The sequence below is a fragment of the Pan troglodytes genome, chromosome 13 (assembly GCF_028858775.2).
Source record: "Pan troglodytes isolate AG18354 chromosome 13, NHGRI_mPanTro3-v2.0_pri, whole genome shotgun sequence".
Taxonomy (NCBI): Eukaryota; Metazoa; Chordata; class Mammalia; order Primates; family Hominidae; genus Pan; species Pan troglodytes.
In genome coordinates this window covers 142,260,005-142,272,158 of record NC_072411.2, presented here as the reverse complement: position 1 = coordinate 142,272,158, position 12,154 = coordinate 142,260,005, and the positions used below count along the sequence as shown (strand labels likewise).

General features: G+C 42.4%; 1 protein-coding gene across 1 annotated transcript in view; it reads left to right on the top strand.

Moving 5' to 3' along the window:
- The window catches only part of NDUFA10 (NADH:ubiquinone oxidoreductase subunit A10), a 64,268-nt gene that overhangs the window by 21,754 nt on the left and 30,360 nt on the right, over positions 1-12,154 (top strand). The window lies entirely within an intron of this gene.

Genomic DNA, 12,154 nt, shown 5'->3' with positions numbered 1-12,154 from the left:
GGCTCACTGCACATGTCACTAAAAGTTCACTGATCAAAATGTAAACAGAATGTGTAATAAGTTTACTTCTGGCCAGGCAGCATTCACGTCTGTAAACCCAGCACGTTGGGAAGCTCAAGCGGGAGGATTGCTGGAGCCCCGGAGTTCGAGACCAGCCTGGGCAATATAGTGAGACCCCATCTCTACAAAAAATTTAAAAATTATCTGGGTATGGTGGTGCATGCCTATAGTCCCAGCTACTTGGGAGGTTAAGGTGGGAGGGTCACTTGAACCTGGGAGGTTGAGGCTGCAATGAGCTGTGTTCACGCCACGGTACTCCAGCTTGGGCGACAGAGACCCTGTCTCTCAAAAGAAGTTCACTTCTGTTTGATGTTTTTAGTACAGCATTAATAAGCAAAAAATAGGTTTACATTAAAAAAAACTAGTCATTCTACTTAGTTTGTTAATTCCTGCCCCACTGTTAAAATAGTATTTGCAAAATCAGTTTTCTAGTTAGTGGAATGGATACTGAAGGGTGAGCGAGGTAGGCACACTGTGGGGTCCTCATGTCAGACTGAGGAGACGGGAAGGGTCAGGTCAGCCCTTAGCTGGCTGTGTGACTTGGGACAAGTCACTTTATCTGCCTGTGCCTCCATATGTAAGATTATGGCAGTGAGGTAGAGTGCTAGGCCATGTGTAGTGAAGGAAAAAACAAATATAAATTTCATATATTATATTCATGTATTGACTACTGTATAAAATGGTGTTAATCTAAAAGTAGCTTACTGAAACGATTGGCTCTCTAGAAAGTCTTTTGAAAGGAATCTAGCAAATCTTCCATTAGAAAGTAAAACAAACAACAAAACCTGCTTTCCTTGTCTTTTTTTTTTTTTGAGTCAGAGTTTTGCTCTTGTTGCCCAGACTGGAGTGCAGTGGCACAATCTCAGCTCACTGCAACCTCTGCCTCCCGGTTCAGGCGATTCTCCTGCCTCAGCCTCCTGAGTAGATGGGATTATAGGCATGCACCACTATACCCGGCTAATTTTTTGTATTTTTAGTAGAGACAGGGTTTCGCCATGTTGGGCAGACTGGTCTTGAACTCCTGACCTCAGGTGATCCACCTGCCTCGGCCTCCAGAAGTGCTGGGATTACAGGCGTGAGCCACTGCGCCGGCCTTCCTTGTCTTTCTGAGCCATTACTAGGAGATGGAAGTAAAGCACAAAGCACTGCTTTTGGCCTCTGAATAAATATTCTGCATCCTGGAGACAATGGCCAAAGGTTACAGTGCCTACTCCAGGTGGACAACACATTTCAACCTGAGGGCCGTGAGTTTGCTGATTGACAGGGCGACCGACCAGAAATTAGAGGGGTCCTCTGAGGTGTCTGAATGTAGAAGTTTCTCTGAGTCACTGAAGTCAGCTGATTATTCCCTGTGCAGCCATTTTTGTTGCAAAGTCAGTGTGTGCTTTGCTGTGAACTGTGGCAAGGGCCATCAAACATTGGTTCATTCCGATTAATTTTAACTTTAGGACAGGGATGCGTAGGTGATGGAGACCAAGAGGAGAAAATAAAAGTATATTTCTGAGAAGAAAATGATTGTTGTAATACCAGAGACTCACCATTTCATAACCAGGTCAGAAGGACCCGTTGAGAGGGACTCAGCCACTCACCTGTCACTGTGCCCCTGGGCAAGGGGCCTAACCTCTCTGAGCCTCTGTCTCCTTGTTGTAAAGCAGGAAGAAAATAGAAGCTACCTCATAGGACTGTTGTGGGGATTAAATGTGGGAATAATTTGAAAGGCTCAGAACAATGTGTATATATCATAAGTACTAAAGTTTTAGGGACTATGTTATGATACTGTTTATGGTATATTATTATACTCTGATTGTAGATGCATGATGTGTTTACATTTCTCCATTAATATTTTTGTTCTTTAATACTAAGCTTTTTTTTCTTTTACTTTTTAAGTAGTTTTTTTCTGATCTTAGAAATAATTTACATTAATTATCCTCAATTCACGCTTTATGGAAATCTACAGTGAAGTTGAACCAACCCACCTCCTAAAGACAACTGTGTTGAAGATGCTATTCATATTTTTTTCTGTGCATGCCCCAGTGCAGTTGATTGTTGTAAGCCAGAGTCCCAGTGTGCCCCGCCCCTTGGTGGGAGAGCTGACCTTCCGAGTGATGTGCTCACCACCCTTACAGGATTGAGCACCACAGGGCTTAGCACTGCTTTGTGTACGTAGTTCTGTGTTGCTTAACGACAGGGATATGTTCTAAGAAAGGTGTCGTGAGGCGATTTCATCATCGTGAAAACATCATAGTGTGTGTTTACATAAGCGTAGATGCTATAACCTGCACACCTAGGTGGTATGGTGGAGCCTGTTGCTCCTAGGCCATAAACCTGTACAGCATGGTACAGTACTGAATACTGTTGCCAGTTGTAACACGACGGTAAGTATTTGTGTATCTAAACATAAAAAATAATATGGTATAAAAGGTGAAAATGGTCCACCCGTCTAGGGCATGTACCGTGAGTGGAGCTGACGGGACTGGCAGTTGTTCTGGGTGAGTCAGTGAGTGAGTGGTGGGTGAATGTGAAGGTCTAGGACATCACCGTACACTGTGGTAGACTTTGTAAACAATGTACAATTAGGCTACACTAAATTTATATAAAAAGTTTTTTTCTTCAGTAAGAGATTAACCTTAGCTTACTATAACTTTCTTTATAAACTTAAATTTTTTTCTTTCTTTATATCCTTATTCTAGAAGTATTTTCTGATTTTTAAAATTATTTATTTTTACTTTTTAAACTTTTGTTGTTGTTGTTGTTAGTTAAGATACAAACACAGTGGCCTGGGCCTACCCGGGGTCGGGAGCATCTGTATCATTGTCTTCCACCTCCACACCTTTCTCACTGGAAGGCCTTCACGGGCAGTAACACGCGTGGAGCTGTCACCTCCTGTGACAATGATGCCTTCTTCTGGATGCCTCCTGAAGGACCTGCCTGAGGCTGTTTTACAGTTACTTTTTTAAATAAGTAAGATGAGTACTCTAAAAATCACGATAAAATGTCTAGTATAGTAAATAACCTAAACCAGTAACATGGTCATTGATGAGAATATCAGGTATTCTGTACTGTACATAATTGTATGTGCTGGACTCTTCCACGGCTGGCAGTGCAGTAGGTTTGTTAATGCCACATCACCACAGACACGGGAGTCATGCGCTGAGCCACGGCACTGTGACAGCTGCTGTGATAGGAAGTGTTCAGCTCCATTAGAATCTTGTAGGACCACATTGTATATGTGACCTGTTGTGGATGGAAACGCCATGCTGTGCATAACTGGAAACCGGCAGGAACCTGTCACACGGTACAAACAACATGGGTTTCACAGGAAAGCCACGGGAAGGCTCTGTTGTGCACTCTCCATCAGTATAACTTTGTGAATTTGCCGTAACATTTCCATTTTCCCAAAATTCAGCTTTAGCTGCAGCTGTCAGGTTCCTCGTAGGAAACAGATGGCACATTTGACCAGAGAACAGAAGAGAGTTTAGTAAAGGAACCATTGATAAAGAGCAGGGCAGGGTTGAGGGAAGCAACAGGATGGTGAGACACCCAGGCCATCCACAGTGGGAAACTGGCAGTTGAGGGCGGGGGCACTGGGTTTTGGAGTCCAGAGCTGCTGCTGCTGCTGCTATGGAAGAGGCTGTCCATCATCAGATGGAGCCCGAGGGGGATGGGGAACCCGCATGCGGGGAACCAGCAGAACAATCGTCCCCCCAGCTGCACTTGAAGTCAGAGGGCAGCAGAGCCCCTCAGATGCAAGGAGCCAGCCTCTGGGCACAGAGCACCTTGGAGGAATGGTAGAGAGGAGATCTAAAGGGCCAGGTGGAAAACAGCGCCAGACTGTCCACCCAGAGAATGCAGAGGACGGTCGGCATTCACCGTTATTCTCTGTCCAGAATGAAAACGTGCATCCCTACGTGGAACAGGGGCAGCCACCATGTCATTGTGCGGTGATGACCATTCATAGTCTTGAGTTGGTCACTGCAGGTGTTTTTCATATAAAGTAGAGGGGGAAAGAAACAACCTGCCACAGAGTTCCTGGAGTCCCCGCTTCTGTGGTGAGTTCGGAGACCCAAGTTCACTTTGGTAGCTTCCTTGGTTCCCACAGCCTCCTCCCCTCTGCCAGCAGCTCAGCTCCATGTGGTCCTTACCTGGTGCAGCATCCTGAGCCTGTGTGCTGTGGGTTGGAGCCTTGGGGGCTCCCTCTGTGGTATCTGCCTATCTCTATTCAGAATAAGATTTATCACAGTGAATGAGGACAGATACGCAGACAGATCAATACAAAAAAAGACATGTTGGACTCTGGAGAAATCCATGCACAGGCTCTTCCTCCTGTGAGGGACACTGACACATTGATTGAGCAACTTTCTCTAGCAGTGAAAAATACAGTAACATATGGGCAGTATTTCTGCCTGGAAAGCCCTTTAGACACTCAGTGCCCGTAATTTTTACTGGGAGCTGGTCACGTAGGAATCCTCTGCTTCGCAACTACTCGGGTTCCAGACTCCCAGAAAGAAGGCAGGTGTTCTCCATAACTCCCATCGTACCCTGGTAGGGCTGAGTTTGCTGCCCAGCCTCATCAGCATGGGGCACTTTTTAGAAGCTGAGTTTCCAGAAGCCAACCAAGGGCCAGCCTCGCAAGGAGGCCCTGCCACAGACAGCAGCATAGGCCTGCTCTGTGTGTGGCGAAGGAAAGGCTTTCTGAGAGCGCAAGAGCTGTGCTTCTGGCAGAAAAACTTCAGGCAGGGGAGGCAAATCCGAACCTAGGAGATGTGGTTTTTTACCTTGGGCAGAGCCTGGGATTTTAACAAGACTGAGGTTTTGTAAGAGAGGGGCAAGGGAACTGAGCACAGACAAAATCGCATGTGAGTAGTGGTGAACCATGACGCTTAGTCTGGGTAAGGAGGAAAGTGAAGGAGGGAGGGGTGAGGGGCCTGAAATGACAAAGTGGATGAGAGGCCAAAGGCACACCCTCTTGGAAGAGAAAGTCGGGAACAAAGGTTGAATATAGAATCAAATCACCTGCGCTTCTGACACCACAGTGCCAGGATTAACGGTTGAATGCAGGTTCTTCCAGTCTTTAAATATGTGTGTGTGCATATATTTCTAAATATATCTTGTGTGTATTTTTGTATTCTACTTCCAGTATTTTGAGCATGTTCCTGTTTTGTTAAACATTTTAAAATTTGATTTTTTCATGGCTCCCCATATATGCTGCACTTACCATTGATTGAGATGCAAATCAGGGCTTGGCAAACTGTTTGGCCTGTGGGCCAGATCCAGCCGTCAGCTGCTAAGAATGATCCTTACGTTTTTAAAGGATTGGAAGGAAAAGAAAGGATTATGTGATGGAAACTGTATATAGCTCTCAAAGCCTGGTATTTGCTATCCGGCCGTTTACAGAAAAAGTTTTGATTTCTCCGACACTGCATAATCTGCATAATTTACTGTTTCTTTAAAATAGATCTCTTGGATTATTTCAGTTTCTTCATGTTCATAATACAGTAAAGAGCATGTAGTACCCCTTCTTGTTCAATTTCAGGTTACTTAAGGTATAAAAGTGGTCAGAGTATATGAACGCATTTTACAGCTATTGAGTTTTTGCAAAATGATTCTCCGGAATATGTGTACCAGTATTCATACTTGGACCTGGTCCTCTGAATTTCCCTATAAAGAATATAATTAAACAAAATGCAAACAAAAACTTTCGATTCTGATACCCATACAAGTATTTGTTTTACTTTGCATTTTATAAACACTAAACTTCAATTTATATTTTTATTGGCTATTTATTTGCTCTTTGTGAATTTTCCCTTCATATTTATTAACTTTTTCGAAGAACCAGGTTTTTGTTTTGATAATTTATCCAGTTGTTTTCTGTTTTATTGATGTATACCCTAGTTTTATTATTTTTTCTCTGCTTTCTTTAGGCTTCACTTGTTCTTTTTCTATAGATTCCTAAGCTTATTGATTTTAGATCTTTTTTCTTTTCTAATATAGTCAGCCCTTTGTATCCCTGGGTTCTGCATCCTTGGATTCAACCAACCTTGGATCAAAAATATTTGGGAAAAAAAAAGCCAATAAAAATAACACAGCAATAAAAAAATAATAAAAATGTAAAAATACAGTATAACGACTATTTATATAGCATTTACATTGTATTAGATGTTATAATACTATATTATTGTATTACATTGCATTAGGTATTATGCATACTCTAGAGATGATTTAAAGCGGGGGTGTCCAATCTTTTGGCTTCCCTGGGCCACATTGGAAGAAGAAGAATTGTCTTGGACCCCACAAGATAACAGCTGATGAGTTAAAAAAGAAAGGCAGAAAACTCACAGTGTTTTGAGAAAGTTTATGAATTTATGTTGGGCTGCATTCAAAGCTGCCCTGGGCTGAATACAGCCGTGGGTTGGACAAGCTTCATTTAAAGTGTGTGGGGAGTGTGTGCATAGTTGATATGCAAATACTGTATGGTTTTATGTGAGGAACTTGAGCATCCTCAGATTTTGGTATTAGTGGTGGTCTGGGAAGGAAGCCCTGGAGAACAGAAGAATGGTTGCACATGCATCAGTGCTGTCAGTTGCCCTGTCGGTGCTGCTTTTGCTGTATCACACAAATGTGGATAAGTTGTATTTTTATTTTCGTTCAAAATGTTTTAAAAAATATTTTGAGACTTTTTCTTTGACCCACGTTATTTAGAAGTGTGTTGTTTAATCTCCAGGCATGTAGGGATTTTCTAGGTATCTTTCTGTTGTTGATTTCTAGTTTAATTCTCTTGTGGTCTGAGAATACACTGTGTATGATTTCTCTCCATTTACATTTATTAAGGTTTTCTATGGCCAGTGTTTCCTATCTTGATTAGTGTTCCAGTTCAGCTTGAGAAGAGTGTAGATTCTGCTGTTGCTGGAGTGTTGTATAAATGTCAGATCGAGCCAATTGACGGTGGTATTCAAGTCATCGGTATCCTTACTGATTTTCTCTCTGCTGGGTCCATCGGTTACTCAGAGTTGGGGTCATCAGTATCTTTACTGATTTTCTCTCTGCTGGATCTGTTGGTTACTGAGAGTTGGGTTTAAATTTCCAACAGCGCTGGATTTGTCTATTTCTCCCTTGGGTTCTATTAGTTTTTGCATCATATATTTTGAGGTACTGTTGTTAGGTACATAGTTTATTATCTTAGGTTGTTATCTTCTTGAAGAATTGGCCGCTTTATTGTTATGTAATGCCCCTCTTTTTCGCTGATGTTTGTCCTTGTTTGAAGTCAGCTCTATCTGAATTTAATATAGCCACTGCAGCTTTCAATTAGCGTGGGCATGGTGTGTCTTTTTTCCTCTTCTATCTCGAGTCTTTAGTTTTCTTGTAGACAGTAAGTAGTAATTGGGTCTTGTGTTTTAATCTACTCTGACAGTCTCTGTCTTTTAATTGCTGTATTTGGACCATTCACGTTAGAAGTGAGCGTGAAGATAATCAAGTTCCATTTTACCATGCTTTTCCCTGTTTTCTGTTTGCTGCATTTGTTGTTTCTCCCTGCCTCTTTTTCTGCCTTCTCTGGATTTCATTGAGCATTTTATAAGATTCTCTTTTATCTTTTCCCTTAACATCTTGATTGTACTTTAAAAAAATGTTTGTAGTGGTTGCTGTGGAGTTTCCAGTATACATTTACAACCCATCTAGGTCCACTTCGTGATGGTGCTGCTGCTCCATGGGGCTGCAGGTACCGACGGCACAGTCTTCTTGGCTCCTCCTGCTGTCACTGTGACATGGCTGCCATTCCTTCCACTTTTCTTTTTTTTTTTCTTTGAGACAGGGTCTTGCTCTATTGCCCATCGCCCAGGCTGCAGTGGCATGATCTTGGCTCACTGCAGCCTCCCCTTCCTGGGTTCCAGCAGTTCTTAAGTATCAGCCTCCCAAGTAGCTGATACTACAGGCGTGCACCACCACACCTGGCTAATTTTTGTATTTTTAGTAGGAATGGGGTTTTGCCATGTTGGCCAGCTAGTCACAAACTCCTAATCTCAAGTGATCTGCCTGCCCTGGCCTCCCAAAGTGCTGGGATTACAGACGTGAGTCACCGCACCTGGCCTCTTCCACTTTTTATAAGCTATAAAATCACTCAATTCATTGTTGCTGTTAGTCCAGGAAAGGCCATTGATTTTCAGTTTTTTCTTATTGGAAGGATGGAAATTACAGCTTCCAGCCTTCACCCTTTGGAGCTGAAGCTGGAAGTTCCCTCTTTGTTTTTTAAAACTCTGTTAACATTTTGGACTAGATGCCTATATTTGTGTGTGCGTTTGTGAATTTACCTAAATGATATACTCTATTATTCAAAACTTTGCTTTAAAAAACCTCCACCTTCTCTTTAAACTGCTCTATTGCAGCAGTCCCAAACCTTTTTGGCACCAGGGACCAGTTTCATGGAAGGCAGTTTTTACACAGACTGGGGCGGGGATGGGTGGATGGTTTCAGCATGATTCAAGTGCGTTACATTTATTGGGTACTTTATTTCTCTTATTATTACATTCTTATATATAATGAAATAATTCTACAACTCACCATGATGTAAAATCAGTGGGAGCCCTGAGCTTGTTTTCCTGCAACTAGATGGTCCCATCTGGGGGTGATGGGAGACAGTGACAGATCATCAGGCATTAGATTCTCATAAGGAGCATGCAAACTAGATCCCTTGTATGCACAGTTCACAATAGGGTTTGTGCTCCTGTGAGAATCTCATGCCGCGCTGGTCTGACAGCAGGTGGAGCTCAGGCAGTAATGCGAGCGAGGGGAATCGGCTATAAATACAGATGAAGCTTCGCTGGCTTGCTCGCTCACCTCCTGCTGTGTGGCCAGGTTCCTAACAGGTTGCAGAGGTTTGTGGCCCGGAGGCTGGGGATGGGACCCTGCTGAACCGTGTTTTGCTGTTATGTCTGAAATCTCATAGTTAACAGTAGATGTCAACACAGCGTCTGGAAGGTGTTTCGGAAATAATTTGTCTGTTCCACAGCACTTCTGTGGGGCGGGACTCCCTCATTTTACAAGGAGGAGACCATGACTCGAGAGCTCGAGCCTGCCAAGGTTGTGTGACTGTGTGGGGCGTCTCACCTCTCGGGCTGCAGGAGCTAGAGCTGCTGCTCTCTGCATCCTCTGCGTGGTCCTGTGTCCCGGGCCATCTTGCCTTCCCTCCTGCCGTCTGTTCAGGCTTGAATCGTGGTGGAACCTTCGACTCCTCCGTCAACCATAATCCTAGCTTGAACCCTCCTTTTTCCCTGCTGACCCCCTTATCCTCCCCAAAGTCACACCCTGCAGGTCAGTGTGCCACTTTCAGTGACTTCTTTCCCTTGTCTCTAACACTGCTGCTCCCCTTGGTGTGGAATCCCCTGGTTCTTGGTGTCTGCTCCTCTGCCTCTTTATTTCTTCATCCCACTCCCACCAGGTTAATTTTTTTAAAAAGTCACAGTGACCCCGTTTTCTCTTTACTAGAATCTTTGAGTGGCCTATCTTCATTTAGTCATAGGTCTGAATTTCCTTTCCCAGAATTAATTCAGAATCCCAGTCTGCCCTGGTTCTGCGTCTTCTACCAGGATACCAGGCAATCTCCCAGGCCCTTCTTCCACCACCACCTGCCCAGTAGTTACCTAGAAATCCTAGCAGTCTTTAAAGCTTGGACGTAATCACCCTTTTTTCTCCCTGACACCTTCCCTTAACTCTTGTAGGCTGTTACTTAAATGAATGTATATGGTATCCTTGTTTGTTAGTATTAGCTACTGCTGGGCATCATATGACATCTAACAAACTTACGGAGACAAGGGATTGTGTCTGACTTGACCTCCCTGTGGTAACAGTGTCATTTTCTAAACACAGTGTGAAATGTGTGTTGATTCGATTCTGCACCATTCATGTAGTTATTTAGTTATGTGCTTATCGGAGCATAGAGAAGGATCCTGTAATTCCCCCATAGCGTATCAATTATAGCATTCAGTTGTTTTAATCTAGCTCACTATGAATGGTTTTGTCCTTTTTTCTCCTGGTATTTTGCCTTTCTTCCTCCCCAAAGATGTTTCATAAGTTTACAATATCAATTGTGTTTATTTTCATTTGAGTACCATTTCTCAATTGAGGGACTCAAGTGATAATTATGACCAATTTTCTAACATAATTATTGTAAACATGCCGTTTACCAGTGACATTCATTTTATCCATAACCTGACCAAATTATTGGTTTAGAACATTTCTGCACCATCTCAGTTACGTGTTGCCAGTGTCTAATTATGTGTATGTGTATAGCTATGCTTGTGCTGAGAGGCAGTAATTGTATTTTTCAGTCTTGTTCATATCCACATCCCTAACTGACTGGCGCCTGCTTGGGCTGGTTTCAGTCCAGTCAGGACGTCCGAGGACACGTCAGGCCTCCAGCTGTGCAAGCTCCTCTCAGACCATCCCTGCTTCTCCAGAGCCCAGACCTTCACACCCACCTTCTTTTTGCTTTATTGCTAAGATTTTTACATGACTCCTGGAGCACGTCTTTTTAACATGAAATTTCAGTGCTACAGAAACTGTAGCATGTGAGTTTGGTTTCAGAAGTACAGTGTTTCAGATAGAACTTTGCAATTCAGGAGAAACTGAAAAATAGGGTTTGGAAATGTTATAGGACAAAGTGTTGACATTCGGTTAATTGGGAAACAGCTTGAGTCATAAAACACTATTTACAATTTTATTCTTTTTTCTGTGTTCCTGCCTTACTCTTGTTTTAAAATACGTGTCCCAGCACCTCATATTGTAACCAAGCTCTAGTATATTTTATATTCTTCTTTAGACAGTGACTTATGATATTAAAAGGATATATTATCCTCAATCAGTTTTGAATTCTTCTTAATGAAACTAAGTGCTTTGTGAAGAGAATATTTTCTTTCACTGCCTTTTGCTTCCTGAGTCATAAAATGATTCCTTGTATCTTTATTTCTTACTTAAATCTAGGAGTTTACTGGAGATATACCATGGACTCTTCCTAGTAGTCATCATTAAGCTCATAGTAATAAATTGAAAGGGTAGTTTGGTTAGGTATAAATAAATTGCAACAGATTCTTTTTTTAATCTTCAAAAATAGTTTGAAGCGTACTTGTTAAAAGATTTTCCGGGACTACATGTAATGTTGCCAAATTAAGCATAGATGGCGCTGTTGCTCTCTATACCACACATGGTCCAGGCCACTGATTGCTTTCACATTTTCTAGCATTTTCTTAGGTTTTTCAAACTGTAAAAACCATGTCACCTCCCTACATTGATATTTGTTAACATTTAAAATATGAACTTCATTTTTAGTTGGAATTTCTTATTGTGAGATCACTTCAAAAATTATCCTTATATTTGTGTTAACAGTAAGAAGATACGTACCTGTAGATTATTGACACATGCATGGAAGTGTTTAGATAGAATGCATAAGGAAAGCTAGCAGCAGTTTCCTCTGGAGAGGGAAATTGTAGTCTTACAATTAATGCAGTCTTACAAAATACAGCAACTTTATGCCCTTCACAAACTTTCTGTTTTGCTTGCTTGAGTTTTTAAAAAATATTTGAATATCTTTTGGCAAGTAAAACCAACTTAATAGTAAAACTAAGAAAACGATCTTATCTGTAAGTGTGTACATTACAGCCATTTGCCTACCCATGTGGAAACGCACATAAATACACTTAGGAAAGCAAACGATCATTGTTATCCTGGCAGCAGTTTCTTGGAGGGGCATTTGCATTATTGGATCACTAACCGTGTACGAGCGACGCGGTTTTTACTAGGACGCTCCTGACGCTATACCTACCGTCCACTCATCTTCAGCTTGCCGCAGGTTCGCAGCTCTGTGGCTGTCTGTGGAAGCATGATTCGTGGATCCCGTGAGCCTTGGGTTCTGGTCAGGTTGTTCTGTTTGTGGGAGAGCCTACCTGGGTACCGTGGGGAATAGGCCTTGGGTTTGCTTAGTGGGCCTGGACTGTCTCACAAAGTCTGGCCGAGAGCCAGATACACTCACATAATTTCCATTTGAGCCATTACAAATGAGAAATGTCTCCTGCTTTTATAACTCAGTAATGGGAATGTGACTGTTGAA